The 15,645-nt window shown below is 35.5% G+C and overlaps 1 protein-coding gene across 2 annotated transcripts in view; it reads left to right on the top strand.

Annotated features, from left to right (window-relative positions):
- Nucleotides 1-3,082: 3,082 nt before the first annotated feature.
- Nucleotides 3,083-15,645, top strand: part of Clcn3 (chloride voltage-gated channel 3) — an 81,252-nt gene continuing 68,689 nt past the window's right edge. The window contains exon 1 of one of the 2 annotated variants that reach the window (XM_046447735.2): nucleotides 3,083-3,626. The gene's annotated coding sequence lies outside the window, so the exon portion shown is untranslated. The remainder of the gene's footprint in view (nucleotides 3,627-15,645) is intronic. The other variant, XM_046447737.2, reaches the window with a different exon arrangement.

Below are 15,645 nucleotides of genomic sequence, written 5' to 3'. Positions count from 1 at the left end.
CACTTTGTGAGAATGTTTTGAATATGTGAATCTCCACCTGAGGCTCAGGAAGGATTTTATAGAAAAGAATCACATGGAACTGGAAAACTATTTGCCATGTCAAAGGCCTCCAATATAAACAGGAATGCAAAGCTATTCAACATACCTTGATATTATCTTTGTGAAAAAGACAAAGGACAAGAAAAGAAAAGGTCATTATTCAACTATTTCCCTGGGGCTGGTAGAATCTGGAGACAAATCTAGATTAGAACTTCACTACTATTTCATTGATAGTCTTTTTTGTTTGTTTTTATTTTAACTGGGTCTATGTTGCCCAACTAGCCCCAAACTCCTAGGCTTAAGTGAAAAAGAAGCCAAAAACTTTCAATTTGCCTCCGGGATTACAGGCACATGCCACCTCATTTGACTCTTAAGAGTCTCTTTATCCTTTTTATTCCCTTTTCCAAGTGTATGACACATAAGCAGTAAAAGTTCTTGTTTTGAAACAATTCACAAATATATGAGGCAGATTTATGCCCTGCTTGTTTCTCTCCTTTTCTGTTGAAATTTAAAAAAATATTGTTATTAAAGGAAATAATCCCATCTCGTTTTTTCACTTGAAGAAAAGTTCAGAGAAGTTTGACTGGGTCCTATAAGTAAGAATCTAGGAGACACTGAGATATGATTTCCAGTGCTCTTTTGGACTTTTTTTTTTTTTTTTTTTTGCCTGTTCTAAGAAATCCAACCCACATTCCCAGAACAAAATTACTGACAAGAGGGTAAGGTTTAACCCACTTTCCCTCGCTGCTCATGTCCACCATTCATTTCTCTCTTTATCTGCTAGGTTACCAGCAACACAACTAAACAAGCTATCCTAGATCTGATTAAAATTGCTAAACTCTTACTACTGTGAGTTAAATCTTTGTCTTCTTTTTCTCTTCCTTGAGGTCTTAAGGATTTGGTTGGTTGGGGGGTTGCACATGGGGAGTAATCAGGGAGAAGTAAAGCTAATTTGAATATTGGTTGAGTTTTTCTTATTATTGCTTAAGGTCAGTCCTAACAACAACAACAACAAAGCCCCTGTGACTTAAAGTAGAAGAAACTGGATAATTTATTTTGCTATGTCTTCAAATACTTCCTGTATACTGAGGGCTTATAAAAATATATATTAAAGTTGGGCACTGTGGTGCACACCTATAATTCCAGCAACTCAGGAGGCTAGGGCAGGAGAATCGTTAAGTTCAAGGCCAGTGGCAGCAATTTAGTGAGACTCTGTCTCAAAATAAAAAATAAAAATGGCAAAGGGCTGGAGATATAGCTCAGTGCTAGAATTTCCTGGGTTCAATTCCCTAATACCCAAGCCAAATAAAACAGAATTTTTGGGAAGGGGGCCTAAGCAAAGATTTTTTTTTGAAACTCCCTAAAGGGTTCTGATGCAAAGTGAAGATTGGAACTTCTAGTGTGATGATTCTGTACACCAGAAAGTATGAATTTTAAAACAAGTTCTTAGAGGTGAATAAAGTGTGCATACTATAATTAGTTTTACAGCAAACCAAATATACAAGTAGACTTGTTTTTTTCCACATAAAAGTTACCTTGGGATAATCCACCAGTAGGAACTAACACTACTGTAAAAGAATTATTTTTCATCTTTATAGAAAGCAGATGACTGACTGACTGACTACTGTCTATTGTAATCAAAATCTAGGTGATTCTTTCCAAAATTAGGCTACATATCTACAATGAGAAAAGAAAACATAAAACATCTGCAACTCTCTTGTGAAAAATTTCACTGTTTAGAAAAATTTTTGCTTGATTTCCCACATTTTCTAAAAAGAAGCTAAGAAATTTACCTAACAATGTTTAAAATGAAAGAAAATTATGCTTCTCTAGTATGATGGTTTCACAATTCTACCTTAATATAAGTCATAAAAGCAATCATAAGCAGCTTGACTGCATTGTGAACACACCCACTGCCACCTTGGGCACTATGCTAGCTTTGAAGCCCCAGACATGTTTGAAAATATACAACATCCCCCAATTCCCCACCCCGGCAAAAAGGATGGAAAAAACTCATTTGTTAAAACAGACAAGTTGCTAACCTATGATAAAAATTTGATAGAGAATATGTATGTGAATATAGAAAATTTGTAAAGACTAAGACATACATAATATTAACAAGGTACTACTACAAAAAGCCGTTGGTATTAAGTATTATATATATTCATAACATATTAATTATAGATAAGCCACTCAACATTCACAGGTCTTAATTCTGCCACCCAGCGGTGGTACGCATACTGCTCAAGAAGTGCAAAGTCTGCACCTGCTCACCAAACTAAGTGGCAAGCTACAGTTGTAGCCTAAGCATTCTTCCCCCTGCAGTTTTTCGCCCTGCATGGGAATATAGCTCCTTGAGCAAGGGGAGCAGGCATACTGAATTCTGTGACAGGATATAATTGTAAACAGAAATAATTCAGATTATATATTTCCCCAGAATACTTTTCAAGCGTTAATTTTGAAAGTGCGTATTGCTAAATTTAGGTTATCAGTTTTCCTCCCGTGTGCGTTGGGTGCATAATCAGCGCCATTACTCTGTCCGAGACCTAGAGGCACAGATATTTAGTACAGGTCTAAATTCCAAGGCCCACGTCTCTGGATCTGTTTGAGAACCAGAGCTCGTTGACGGCTGCTTTGGCTTTTCACTGCTGCGCCCAGGGCTCTCTGGTGTCCCACGCGCTGCTCCCGGGCACTCTGGTCTCTCGCCTGAGTGGAATGCGAGTTTGCAATGACACCAGAGTGAGCGCGCCGGCAGCCTTTTGAAAATGCCTCCCGCTGGAGACCTCCTCCGGTCCTTTACCGAGGTCACCGCAGGGGCAAGCAAGAATGCGTGAGTGACGTGAGGTGATCGCTGAGCCAGGGCTTCGCAGCCAGCTCGCCCTCTCCTCCTCCTCCTCCTCCCCGCCACCCAGCCCCAGCCCGCCCACTGTTCCCACGCCGCCCAATAGGCGCCGACGAGGCTCCGCGAGTGGCCTGAGGAGGATGTGTAGGGGCGGCTGGACGCTGAACGGCCGTTCACGTCAACGCGGTGACGTCACGCGTCGACGCCGGGGACGTACCTGTCGGGCTCCGGACTCTTGCTGCTTCTCTTCCCCTTCCGTGGGTCAGGGCCGGTCCGGTCCGGAACCTGCAGCTCCTTTCTCACAGTCCTAGTTCGTCCGCGGCCTGGAATCGGGCTGGGTGATGAGGAAGGAGGGTGTGGTGGCTTGAAAGCTATTCTATTTTACCCCTGAATTGGAGCATGGATTCAATTTTAGTCTTTTAAGAGGGGAGTGTGGTTGGAGGTTTTAATTTTAATCTTGGACAGAAGCAGGTTGACTCTAGGGCCTTGCAAAGCAAGAGGATTTAACTTAATGCTGCTCCCGTGTTTGAAGGAGGACAAAAAAAAGTCCCACCTGGCAAAATTTACGTAATCTCTTCAGTACAAAACACCAGGTACCTTTTAAATCGCGATAGCGATTTCGTTGTGTCAGGGTTTCTGCAGGTGAAGCTCCCTGGGTAGCTAGGTTTTAGGTTTGAAACAGATGCAGAATCCAAAGGCAGCCCAAAACACAGCCACCGATTTTGCTATGCCTCTGAGCTGCGAGGTGAGTTGAACTGTACCAGCGAAGATTCGTTAGCTGTCATGTTCACGGATTTGGGGTCAACTGTGAGGCTAGGACTCTCATGATGGTTTATTTTGCAACAGATATACCTGAGTGATGTTAAACTCATCCTGGTTACGGATGTACCCTCATTCATTACTTGAAATTTCACCCTTTTTCTTCAGGACGTCGAAGAACTTGAATAGAATGGAAGTATGACCCAAGAAAAGATTAATTTTGAACTTAGTGGATTTTACTTTCGCTAAATTTGCCCAAATTTAGACATTATATTTCAGTTTTTCTATTTTAGATTTATTTGTGTATATATAAACTTGTGTGTGTGTGTGTGTGTGTGTGTGTGTGTGTGTTTTGATGTTAAAACTTGTTGAACCACAGAAGCCAATGCCATGTGGTTCTGTGGTATTCTTTATTTGTATGCCATTTTAAAACTGTGGAGCACATAGAAAATAATTACATATACATGATGCGTATCAAAGGCTGACATTTGTTTTCCTTTGAAAAGAAATTCCTGTTTATAACTGAAGCAGTAGTGACCATGTATATACACATATATGAGATTCAGAAGTTCACTTCTACAAGCAAACTTTTTGAGCCATGCAGCTCAGTTCCTGCAGCATCATTGTGGCTTATATAATTGTTTGTTGACTCGAATGCTTTTCCTTTTATGCATAAAGAATTAATTTAGAAGTTTAGTTTCTTGATGAAGTCAGTATGGAAATAATTTAACTGTCAGTTCTACATGCCTTTTTAAGTCACTACAATATAATAGTATTTGTTTAGTTCAAGAGTACGTAAGGGGGTTTAAATGCTTGTGTGTGTCCTGTTGACTTTCATCTTAAAAGGTGCTACTGCTGTTACTATTATAGGAGTATGGCTTAAAAACCATGTGTGTGACCTATAGATAGGTATTTTCTCAAATTGAATATACTTATACGACCTTTAGTTATTAGACACAGTTACTGTTGGCAGAATCTATTAAAGATTGCATTCCTCTTCCACCTCTTCCTCCCTATTTCCTACCTAAAAGCCTGATTGTTTACTTGAACTATGGGTCAAATTATTTGAAGAGGTCACTATGAATCTATTGTATTTATCTTTACTTGAAAATTGTGCTTTAATGTGTGTTGTCAATCATATATAACTCATTAGGAATATAAATATTTAACTCATTTTGGATACATACAGTCCAAGGGAACAGATTTGTTGAGGTTTTGGGTTTATGTTAGAAAATTGGCAATTGTCCAGGTCATGTTGGTGATAGGCTTTCCATTTCCTGTTGTGACATGTTGGGAATAATTTTCAGACCACTCAGGAAGCCAGATTTGATCTCTGTGGTGGGTCATATATCAAAGCAGTATCCTGTGGGGTTTGGCAACTATCACTGCTTTGTAGAACCTCCAGCTTAGTTTGTAGTCAGACTCGTCAGCAGGCATCTCAAATATATAATATAATACAATATAATAAGTATTAATAATTGAGCACATTCTATGGGTCAGGCTCTTTTCTAAGTGTTTTTGTGGGTTATCTCAATTTTTACACCAAAGCCAAGAATGATGTAGGTGCGTTTCACTATCCCCATTTTACAGATGTTGGAAACAGGCACCAAGGATTTAATTAACTTGCCCAAGGCCCCACAGTAATAAATGTCAGGATTGAGACTGAAGGTCAGCAGTATGATTTCAGAACTCACTGTACTCTACAGCAGGAACGACTGCGTTGTACTGCAGTTTCTGCTGGTCAAAATTTCAGAGAAGAAGAATGAGAGACATGACAGAATAAGGCCATTTATTTTTATTTATTAAGGAAAAGACACTGTAGAAAATAGTGGTTTTAAAAGAAAAACACTCTGCTTTCCTTTTGAGTTTGACCTACTACTTTAATAAACTCTTGTGAGCTGGGTATGGTGGTGCATGTCTATAATCCTAGCTATTCAGGAAACTGAAACAGGATGGTCTTAAGTTCCAGGTCAGCCTGGGCAACTTTTATTAAGTTTTATTAAGCCTGTCTCAAAAATTAAAAAGGTCTGAAGATGTAGCTCAGTGGTAGAATGTTCCTAGGTTCAGCTCCCAGTACTACAAAAAAGAAAAAAAAATGACCTCCCCCCTGTTTTTTGTATTTTTTAATGTGCACATTCACATCTATACATAAACATTATACCTATGATTATTTTGATTCTTAAAAAATATTCTATTAAATGTGAATGTAGCATGACCATCACTGCTTCACTTGCATTGATGAAATATGGAGAGATTTGATCAGCAACTTTGCATGGAACCAAGTTAAGTAAATATATTTCTCATCATCCTCATAGTTGAACAGTTTCTTCTTTTAAAGTCATGAAAACTAGTTTTCAAAGTCTCAGTCTTCCCCAGCATCTTTTTATTGGATTATTGTTTTACCTTTCTTCCTTTTTCTAATCTGACCTTTATATTCGTGTTTCCTTTGCCCTTTTAAAATTATCAAGCATTTAACTGCCCCTCCTTGAATTTGTTTCTTTTTATGTATTTTTAATTGACAAATCATTATATGTATGTATTTATGGAATATAATGTGATGTTTTGATAAGTCTATACAGTTGTAGAAAGATCAAGCTAACATCGCCTCACTTGCTTGTCATTTATGTGTGTGGGTGTGGCCCTGAGAACACTTAAAATAGCAATTTTGAGATACATAGATAACCAAAACTTATCCTCTTGTCTAACTGAAACTTTGTATCCTTTGAACAACCTCTCCCCCTTTCCTTATCTACACTTCTTCAGCTTCTGGTAACCACCTTTCTACAGTACTTTTGAGTTTGACTCTTAGAGTCCACATGTGAGATCAGGCAGTATTTGTTTTTCTGTGTCTGTTTTATTCATCTGTTGCTAGACACTTAGGTTGTTTCCATATCTTGGCTGTTGTGAATAATAGCATTTAATTTAAAAGATATATATATTTTTTTGGTACTGGGGCTTGAACTCAGGGACACTTTGTCAAACATTCTCAGCCTTTTTTATTTTTATTTTGAAACAGGGTCTTGCTAAGTTGCTTAGGGTTTTGCTAAATTGCTGATACTGACCTTGAATTTGCAATTCTCCTGTCTCAGCTTCCCAGGTTGCTGGGATTACAGGCATGTGCCACCATGTCTGGTCGATTTAAAAGGTTTTATAAGTCTTAAGAGACTTTCTCTAGATAGCTAATTCATTTAACAAGTTGTTCATTTATGTTTGAAGAAAATATATAAGATACAATTTGACATATACCTAACTAAAGGAACACAAAGGATAAAATATCAAGTAATATTTTTTGGGGAAAATCAGTTTGATTATTTTATATCTTAACATTTTATCAGAATGTATTTTTTGTTTTAATACCCTATGAATTTAATTAACAAACATTTCTACTCTTTCCTCTATATCTTATTCTTTTATATCCCACCTTTTTTTTTTTAAATGTCTTATTTTGTGTCTTTTATTGTGTTGCTTTACATGGTTCATGTATGTAGATGAATTTGATAATTTGCTTAAACATATTTCTACAAAGAATGCAGTTTTTCTATTTTTTGTTTTATTTTTCTAAAATGAGAGAATATTCATGGCTTAATCATGTTTCTGATAGAAATTAGTGACACTAGTATATAATGAATCCTTTCAAGTATCTCTGTTGTCTACATAAATGCAGTGGAAGATCTATTATATCTCAAGAAAAAAATTATAAAAACAATTATCAGATCAGTGTAGCAAGGATTAGCTATGTTTTAAATTGAGTCTGGTCAATGATCACACTTAAATTCTGTGATATAGTAGTTGCCCTTATGACCTGTCTTTTCTGATGTTTTTAGATCTGAATTTTCTTCAAAAAATTGTATTATTAGACCATCACTGAGATATTTGAACTATTGCATTAAATTTCTTTAGATCTATATACATACATAAAAAATGGTTTCTTTTACTATATAAATACTATCCTTAATGTCTCATCAGTCTTATACATCTCAAATTAATTATCTGGGATGTTCAAAATATGTGTATTTTATAATTAATTTTCATTTTACAGTGATTTTAAAATAAAGGTATGATTGTTCTGTGTATAATTAATTTGTATTAGTTAATAACTATTTCTGCATGATTTTAATATACTCCTTTCTTTGTTTTGAAATTACTTGGTTAGGTAAAGGAGAAAAGAAAAGATCTCTTCCTCAGTATGAAATCAGATGGGAAAAAGAATATGGCACAAACTCCCAGTGGGAATTCAATGGATTCACCTGCCCACTAAATAGATATTTCTATCCAGATATCTTGATCATCAAATATGCAGTGTGTTCCCCAACTTTTCTCTCTGTTTTCTTCTCCAATTACTTTATACTTTTCACTTTTCAATTTCTAGAAAGACATAAGTCTTTTCATTAAAAATAGAGGAGCTGGTCATGGTGGAGCAGGCCTGTAATCCCAGCGGCTCTGGAGGCTTAGTCAGAAGGATCTGGAGTTCAAAGCCAGCCTCAGCTATGGTGAGATGCTTAGCAACTCAATGAGACCCTGTCTTTAAATAAAATACAAACCAGGGCTAGATATGTGGCTCAGTGGTTGAGTGCCCTGAGTTTAATCCCCAGTACTTAAAAAAAAAAAAAAAAAAAAAGAGGAAGAAACATAAATTTGTGAGTCATTCTGCCTGCCTTTCCCTAGTTCCCATTTGAGTCCAGATTTTCTGATTTTTTTTTTTTTTGTGACACCTGAATATAAGTTCTTTTCTGTTTTCATTGTGGCTTTAGATTCTTGATGATGATGATTTTTTGTGGTTCTAGAGATCAAACCCAGGGGCTCCTGTATGTTGGGAAGGTGTTCTACCTCTGAGTTCACTCCCAGTTCATTTATTATTTTTTTATCAGAATGGTTCTGAAACATCTTAAGTGTATCCCTGTCTTCAGTCTCTACTTGCTGTTACATTACTTACACAAATGCCATTTAATTCTTCAGAGAAACCAGTTATGGATCATTCCTTTGTATAGCTCTTGTCCCTCCATTTAATCTGGCATTCTAGTTCTATTATACTTAAGCTTTGATTTCTTTTTCTAGCATTTCCCCTTTTTCCATCCCTACATGAACTTTAGTACCTTGTGTATAAGACCACCATTCCATTCCCAAAGTACATATATTGTGAGGAATACCTTTTGTGGTGTGACTTTGAACCTGCAATATTTCTGCCACAGCCTCTTGGGTAGCTGGGATTACAGGAGTGTGGTGGTACCTGGCTTTAAGAACTTTTCTTATGCTTTTAGCCATTACAATTTTAGATGGGAGTAAGGAAACCTTTTATAGGACTAGTACTCTGTGAACATACTCACTTATTTACAAGTGCTTTTGTTTCTTTCTCCGTAACTTGACTCATGCCACTCATTTTGCTTCAGATAATTTCTCCCATCTCTGCACCATAAAATTCCTGCTTACTTTTAAAGGTCTGATTCAGGTGTGTCTCTTTCAATAAAGGTTTCTTATTATTAATCACAGTGAAATTTGGTTTTCTGGGTTTGATAACAATTCTGTGTCTTCCGTGACATCTACCATGTACTGCTTTTGATTATTGGAATGTGTACTAATGTATAGGAAAATATAGCAACATCCCTCTCAAGGATAGTATATAGTGTAATTTACACTGAAGTGTGCTGAAAGCTGTAAGGCCAATACAAAATACAGTTATTAAGAAGATAAAAATTGTGTTTTAGTTTGTTGTAATTTCTGCTACTTTGATAACTCTTCTATAAACATTAGCCAACGAGTAAATGATTATTTTGAAATTCATAATAGTTGTCACACTTTAATGTGTGACCAGTGCCTCACACAGACTTTTTAAAAATTTAAAATGAGAATATTTCTTATATACAAATGGCTTGATTAAGGTTTTTATAAAACCTTCCTGCCCCATCGCTGATCTTGAGACTTTTGTTCCATCTTTCTAGTTGCTGACATTGAGGATTTTCACTAATTCTTTCACCCAGATTGTGACCTACTTTTCTGTTTAGCTTACTGTTCGGACTGTTGACAGACATACCTTTGGTACTTAGCCATGATCCTCAGCTCTGCCCATTCTACTTTATGGGAGAGACAGAACTTTGTGGGGAGCTACAAAACTATGATTATCTCAGGTTTTAGGGCCCTTAAGACACCTGTTTCTAGGATCTTCCTATCGCTGCTTCCCCCACCACCCAAATTCAGGTGGTATGCTACTTAGTATTTGCCGTTTGGGAGCTAGATTGTTGTACTGAAGGTAACCATACTTCATTTAATCTGACCTTAAGCAGAAAATAAAGCTTGGATTGTATAATACTAAAGTTGGTTAGAACTCTGTAGTCTTGAGTCCTGTGATTTAGAGAAGGCTGAAATTTATTTATGTCACCTGGTTTAAAATTAGTTACTCTAGTCAGAAACTTAGTCAATATCTTAGATTTCTTCTTCTTTACCATTCCATGCACTGTATTATTTAACAACTCCTCTTAAAACTTTTTCTGCTTCTCTGTATTGCTGGCTTAGTTCAGTTATGCCCTATCTCATGTTTAGAGCTATTTGAAGGTCTGTTCTCATCTGATTCCTGTCTGTAGGCCATCAATCTTTTGCCCTTCTAATTTGTCTTCCACACTGCTGCTAGTATTGACTTGATAAAATTTATATCTGATCATGTGGTTTTTTCCTTTTTTTAAAAAAAAAGAGAGATAATTTTTTAAAATTTATTTTTGAGTTTTCGGTGGACACAATATCTTTTTTTTTTTTTTTATTTGTATGTGGTGCTGAGGATCGAACCCAGCGCCCTGCGCATGCCAGGCGAGCACACTGCCTCTTGAGCCTCATCCCCAGCCCAGTGGTTTTTCTTTTTAAAACTTGTAATGGTTTCCCATGTGTGTAGATTAGTATGAAGGTTTCTTAGCATAAATTACGAGCCCCTCCCTTCATGGTCTGGCATCTCTCTATCTCTCTAGTTACTCTCCAGTCTCTTACCTCTTAATTTAACCCAAACTGGCTTCATTATTATACTTCTGTGTTGTTGTACATACTTTTTTTGACCTGTGTTGAGTTTTCACCTTATAGTTAATCTATCCTAGTCTTTCAATACTCTGCATAAAACATTTTCCTAGTTAAAGTATTCACAGACTCTTTCCCAGCTAGCATGCTTACTTCTCAGTGTTATAAGATACCTTTTCCATGATGCTTGTTATACCATAGGGTAGTTATCTGACTTCCCAGTGACTTGGGAATAGGAACTGTACCTTATTGATTACCTCAGCACCTGATTTCGTTCCTGGATGTATTAGGTGCTCAGTAACTTGTTGGGAAAAATTAATAAATAATTCTGTAAGCTGGATTTAGCTACTAAATAAATGTTATCCTGCAAACTAAGAGAGGGAAAGTAGGAGGACAAGCAAGTTTAGGGCAAATATTTATTCAGTTTAGGTCTTGTTGATTTTGAGTTATTGTACAACCATCAGAGATGTATTATTTATTATGTACTTGTTCATTAATGCTATATATATATATATATTAATTGAGCCAATGAAATTTTTTTGTTTGATATATACAAGACTATTCTAAAATTTACATGGAAAGGCAAAAAAGTTAGAAATCAATTACCCAATTTTAGGATTTATATAGCTTCAGTTATTAAGACTGTGTGTTATGGGTATACCTATAGACACATTGATCAGTGAGATAGTAGAGAACTCTGAAACTCACACAAATATGCTTAGCTATTTAATATATATATATATATATATATATATATATATATATATATATATATATATATATATTTATTATTTGTATACCTTTATTTTTTTGTTTATTTATTTTTATGTGGTGCTGAACCCAGGGCCTTGTATGTGCTAGGCAAGCACTCTATTGCTGAGCCACAACTCCAGCCCTTAGCTAATTAAAAAAATTTTTTTTTTTTTAGTTGTAGATGGACAACAATACCTTTATTTTGTTTATTTTTATATGGTACTAAGGATCGAACCCAGCCTCACATGTGCTAGGCAAGCATTCTACTACTAAGGCACAACCCTAGGGATTGAACCCAGGGCCTCACATTGCTAATAAGTGCTCTGCCACTGAGCTGCATTCTCAGCCCAAACCAACTAATTTTTGACAAAGGCAGAAAACAGTTCAGTGGAGGGGAGATACCTTTTTCAACAGATGGTGATGAAGCAATTGGATATCCTATGCAAACAACAACAAAAACCCCAAACCTTCGAACTATGTCTCACACCTTATACAAAAATTAAAATGGATACAATGCATTGCAGACTGAAGTATAAAAAAAATCCAGATATTTGTTATTTGTCAGACGTTGTTTGCAAATATTTCCTCCTATTCTGTACACCATCTTTCAATCCTTGAAAGAGCTCTAACACAGAACAAAGTATTTAACTCAATTTATCATTTTTCCCCTCTGTAGACTTTGCTTTAGTTGCAAGTCAAATAAATCTTTGCCTATTCCTACCTCCAAAGACTGCCTTCTATATTTTGTTCTAAAGTCTTATGGTTTTCCATTTTTTACTTCCTCCACTGAAGATTATTCCATTATATAAGAATAATACCAAATATGTTCCAGATACTGTGCTAACCATTGAATATGCAATGTTGAGCAAAAATTGACAGTGTGTCAGATCTCATGACACATGGGAAGGGAAAACAGACATATTAATAAGATAATCACATTAACAAGTAAAATAATACAACCATAGTTAAGTGCTATAAAGGAGAGCTCTAAGAACTAATTATGAGAAAATTTGTCATGGTCAGGGAAGATCCAGGTAGTAAGTAGGTCAGAGAGGCTCTTTTGTACTAGCTTCATGACTTTGTACAAGTGTTAAACTTTTTGTGTCTCTATTTCTTCATTGCTTATGTGGGGATAATAATAGCACCTAAGCTTTAGAGTTGTGATTATATTCAATATAAAGATTAAATGTAAATATTTAAATGTTTAATATAAATATTGAATGATTTATAAGGTGCACAGGACAGTGCTGCATAGTAAGCTTGATTTATTAAATAAAGGGATACTTGATCTGAGATCTGAAGAATGAGTAGGAGAGTTAATTAGATGAAGAGGAGAGGGTATCAAAGTCAGGTAAAGGGGGTATCAAAGGCAGTTGGGCAGGTGGCAGGAAAGATCCTGGTAGGATGGAGATGGAAAGATCAATGAATCTAGAGTACTGCAAGAAATATACTCTGCAAAATGAAGCTGGGAGTGGTGGTGCCAGTTTGTAATCTCAGCGGCTGAAGAGGCTGAGGCAGGTCAATAGCATGTTTGAGGCCAGCCTGGGCAACTAAAAAAATAAAAAGACTTGAGAAATAGTGCAGAAATAGTGTAGCACTGGCGTAGCATGTGTGAGGCCCTGGATTCCATCCCCAGTACCAAACAAACAAACAAAAAAACTGGGGAACTGGGCAACTGGGCATTGGCCAGGCAGCTAGGACTTTGCTGTTAAGGACTCGATTTCCTAAGAGTGCTGGGAAATGATGAAAAGATTTGAATCCATGGAGTAGGGACAGAATACTGATCAGACTTACTGTTTGAAAAAAACTGCTGGCTTCAGTATGGAAATTAAATTAGACAGGGGCAATGTATTGTATATAGATGATTAAGGAATTATTATAGTAAATTTAGCTTAATCCCTGGGGATTTTTCACAGGTTATCACTAATCTTCATATAATCAAAGAATATGTTTGCAAGTTACTGTGTATTTAATACAATGTTGTCAAATTTATTTTAAATATATTTTTTACAAAAGAGAAAGTGACTTTGCATTATTTTTCATTTTTTAATACACAAAAATTCAACTGGTTATCATTTATATAGCTTTTTGTGATTATATCTGGAAACTGAGTTAGAACCTAAAAAGATTTAATGCTGGTGTCCAGGCTTTCTTCTATTTCCTTTATGCTGTCATATAAATTTAAATATTTTATAGAAGTATCCTTCAGTAAAAATATTTGTGCTGCTAGCGTGAACCACATGTGTAATTTAAAATTTTTTGATAGCCATTTAAAAAGGTAGAAAGTTAATAATATTAAGTTTAATGTGTTTTATTAACCCAGTATAACCTAAGACATTATTTTAATCTGTAATCAAATATAAAATTAGTAATAAGATACATGGCTTTTTTCATATTGTCTTTGAAACTTGGTAGGCATTTTATAGAGTTGATCTCTGTTTGAACTAGCCATGTTTCAAGGGCTCACTAGTCAGGTGTGGCTTATGCTTGCTGCAACGGACAATACAGTTCTTGGGTTAATAAGAGGAATGTTATTTTTTTTTTTAAGTTATCAAGTTTATAGAAATAGGTTTCTACTCAGGCCTGAGTTTAACTGGTTTATTTGGAATTGAATTGAATTCTCTTTTTATAAAGAAAAGTTTGGAGTCTTGAATGCCTCAAAGGTGTTATGAAAATATATTTTTTTAAGTTTAAAAGAGTAAAGTTTCCAATTATTACTTAGTAGTTTTTAAGGGACTTTTAGGGATGATATAGGAGGAGTATGTTGGAACTTTCTGATTGAAGCCCTGCTACAAAGAAAAGTTTGTTTAATTTAAAAGATTTCCTGATGTTGTGGAGCCTCTAGTATTCACTGAAGTATGTTATTACAAAAGCCCCTTTCTTCTGTCACGTAAAGAAGTGAAGAATAGAATTTCTGTATTATTTGCAAAATCTTAGCATATTTGCTTTGATACATCAAAATTAAAATGATTCTTGAAATATTAATGTTTTTTTTAAAGCCTTTTGGTTATTTATGCAGAAGCCATAATGTTTAATTTGGTTGTCTTGAAGGAACTACAAAATTCTTAGCATGAACAGTTATTTTCCTATTTTAATATTTAACTATAAAACTTGCCTTAATTAACACAATCTAACAATCTCAGTATAACAGGCCATCTTTGGTAGAAGAAGCTAAAGACATTTCATAAAGCTGCAAAGCAGCAAATATTTAAGTTTTTCTTTTAATTTATGTGCTAATTTTTGGTTACTCCTCCAAGACCAGTTTAATACAGTTGCAGATATTTGTTTATTGAAAACTGAATACATTTCTCTTTTGGACTTCATTGACTGAGTGAATAAACAGTTTGACATTTATTGCCCATATATTGTGCCAGTCATTAGTTTATTTGGATCTAAGTGGGATGCTCCTGTTACAAAGAGGGGTCTAGAGTCTTTATGACTCAAAGGTGTTAGGAAATTCATTTTTTAATGCTGTGACTAGAGTCATACTCTAAAGATCTCAAGGAGCTCTCAATATGTTACTTTCTTTAAAGAGATCTATAAGGTAGGGGATTTATATATCAAATCTCATTAAAAGATAGATATTGGGGCCGGGGTTTTGGCTCAGTGGTAGAGCACTTGCCTAGCATGTGGAGGCACTGGGTTTGATTCCTGGCACCACATAAAAATTAAAAAGAAAGAAAGAAAGAAAGAAAGGTATTGTGTCCATCTATAATTAATATATATATATATTTTTGGTTTTATATATATGACTTTGGCTTAAAAAAAAGGGATGTTATTAGAGATATTTTCCTAAAGAGAGCTAGCTATATTTTGAAATATAAATGCTTTATTATTAAAACTCTTTGAGGTTAATTATTTTTCCATGAACAGAAGGAAAACTTACTGAAAATGAGATTGCCTTAAAAAAAAACTTGTCTTTTTTTTTTTTTTTTAAGAGAGAGAGAGAATTTTTTAATATTTATTTTTTAGTTTTCGGTGGACACAACATCTTTATTTTACTTTTATGTGATGCTGAGGATCGAACCCAGCGCCCCGCACATGGCAGGTGAGCGCGCTACCCCTTGAGCCACATCCCCAGCCCACTTGTCTGTTTTTTTAAAAAAATATTTTTAGTTGTAGGTGGACATAATATCTTTATTTTGTTTATTTAGTTTTTTTAAGTGGTGTTGGAGATTGAACCCATGCTAGGCAAGTTCTTTACCACTGAGCCACAACCCCAGACCAAACTTGGGTCTTTAGGATTAGAATTCAGTACT

The sequence above is a fragment of the Marmota monax genome, unplaced genomic scaffold, assembly GCF_021218885.2.
Source record: "Marmota monax isolate L192 unplaced genomic scaffold, Marmota_monax_Labrador192_F-V1.1 WCK01_AAM20220418_F8-fsc00040, whole genome shotgun sequence".
In the NCBI taxonomy this organism is placed as follows: domain Eukaryota; kingdom Metazoa; phylum Chordata; class Mammalia; order Rodentia; family Sciuridae; genus Marmota; species Marmota monax.
Note: the sequence above shows the minus strand (reverse complement) of the source record. Positions and strands in the feature narration are given on the sequence as shown.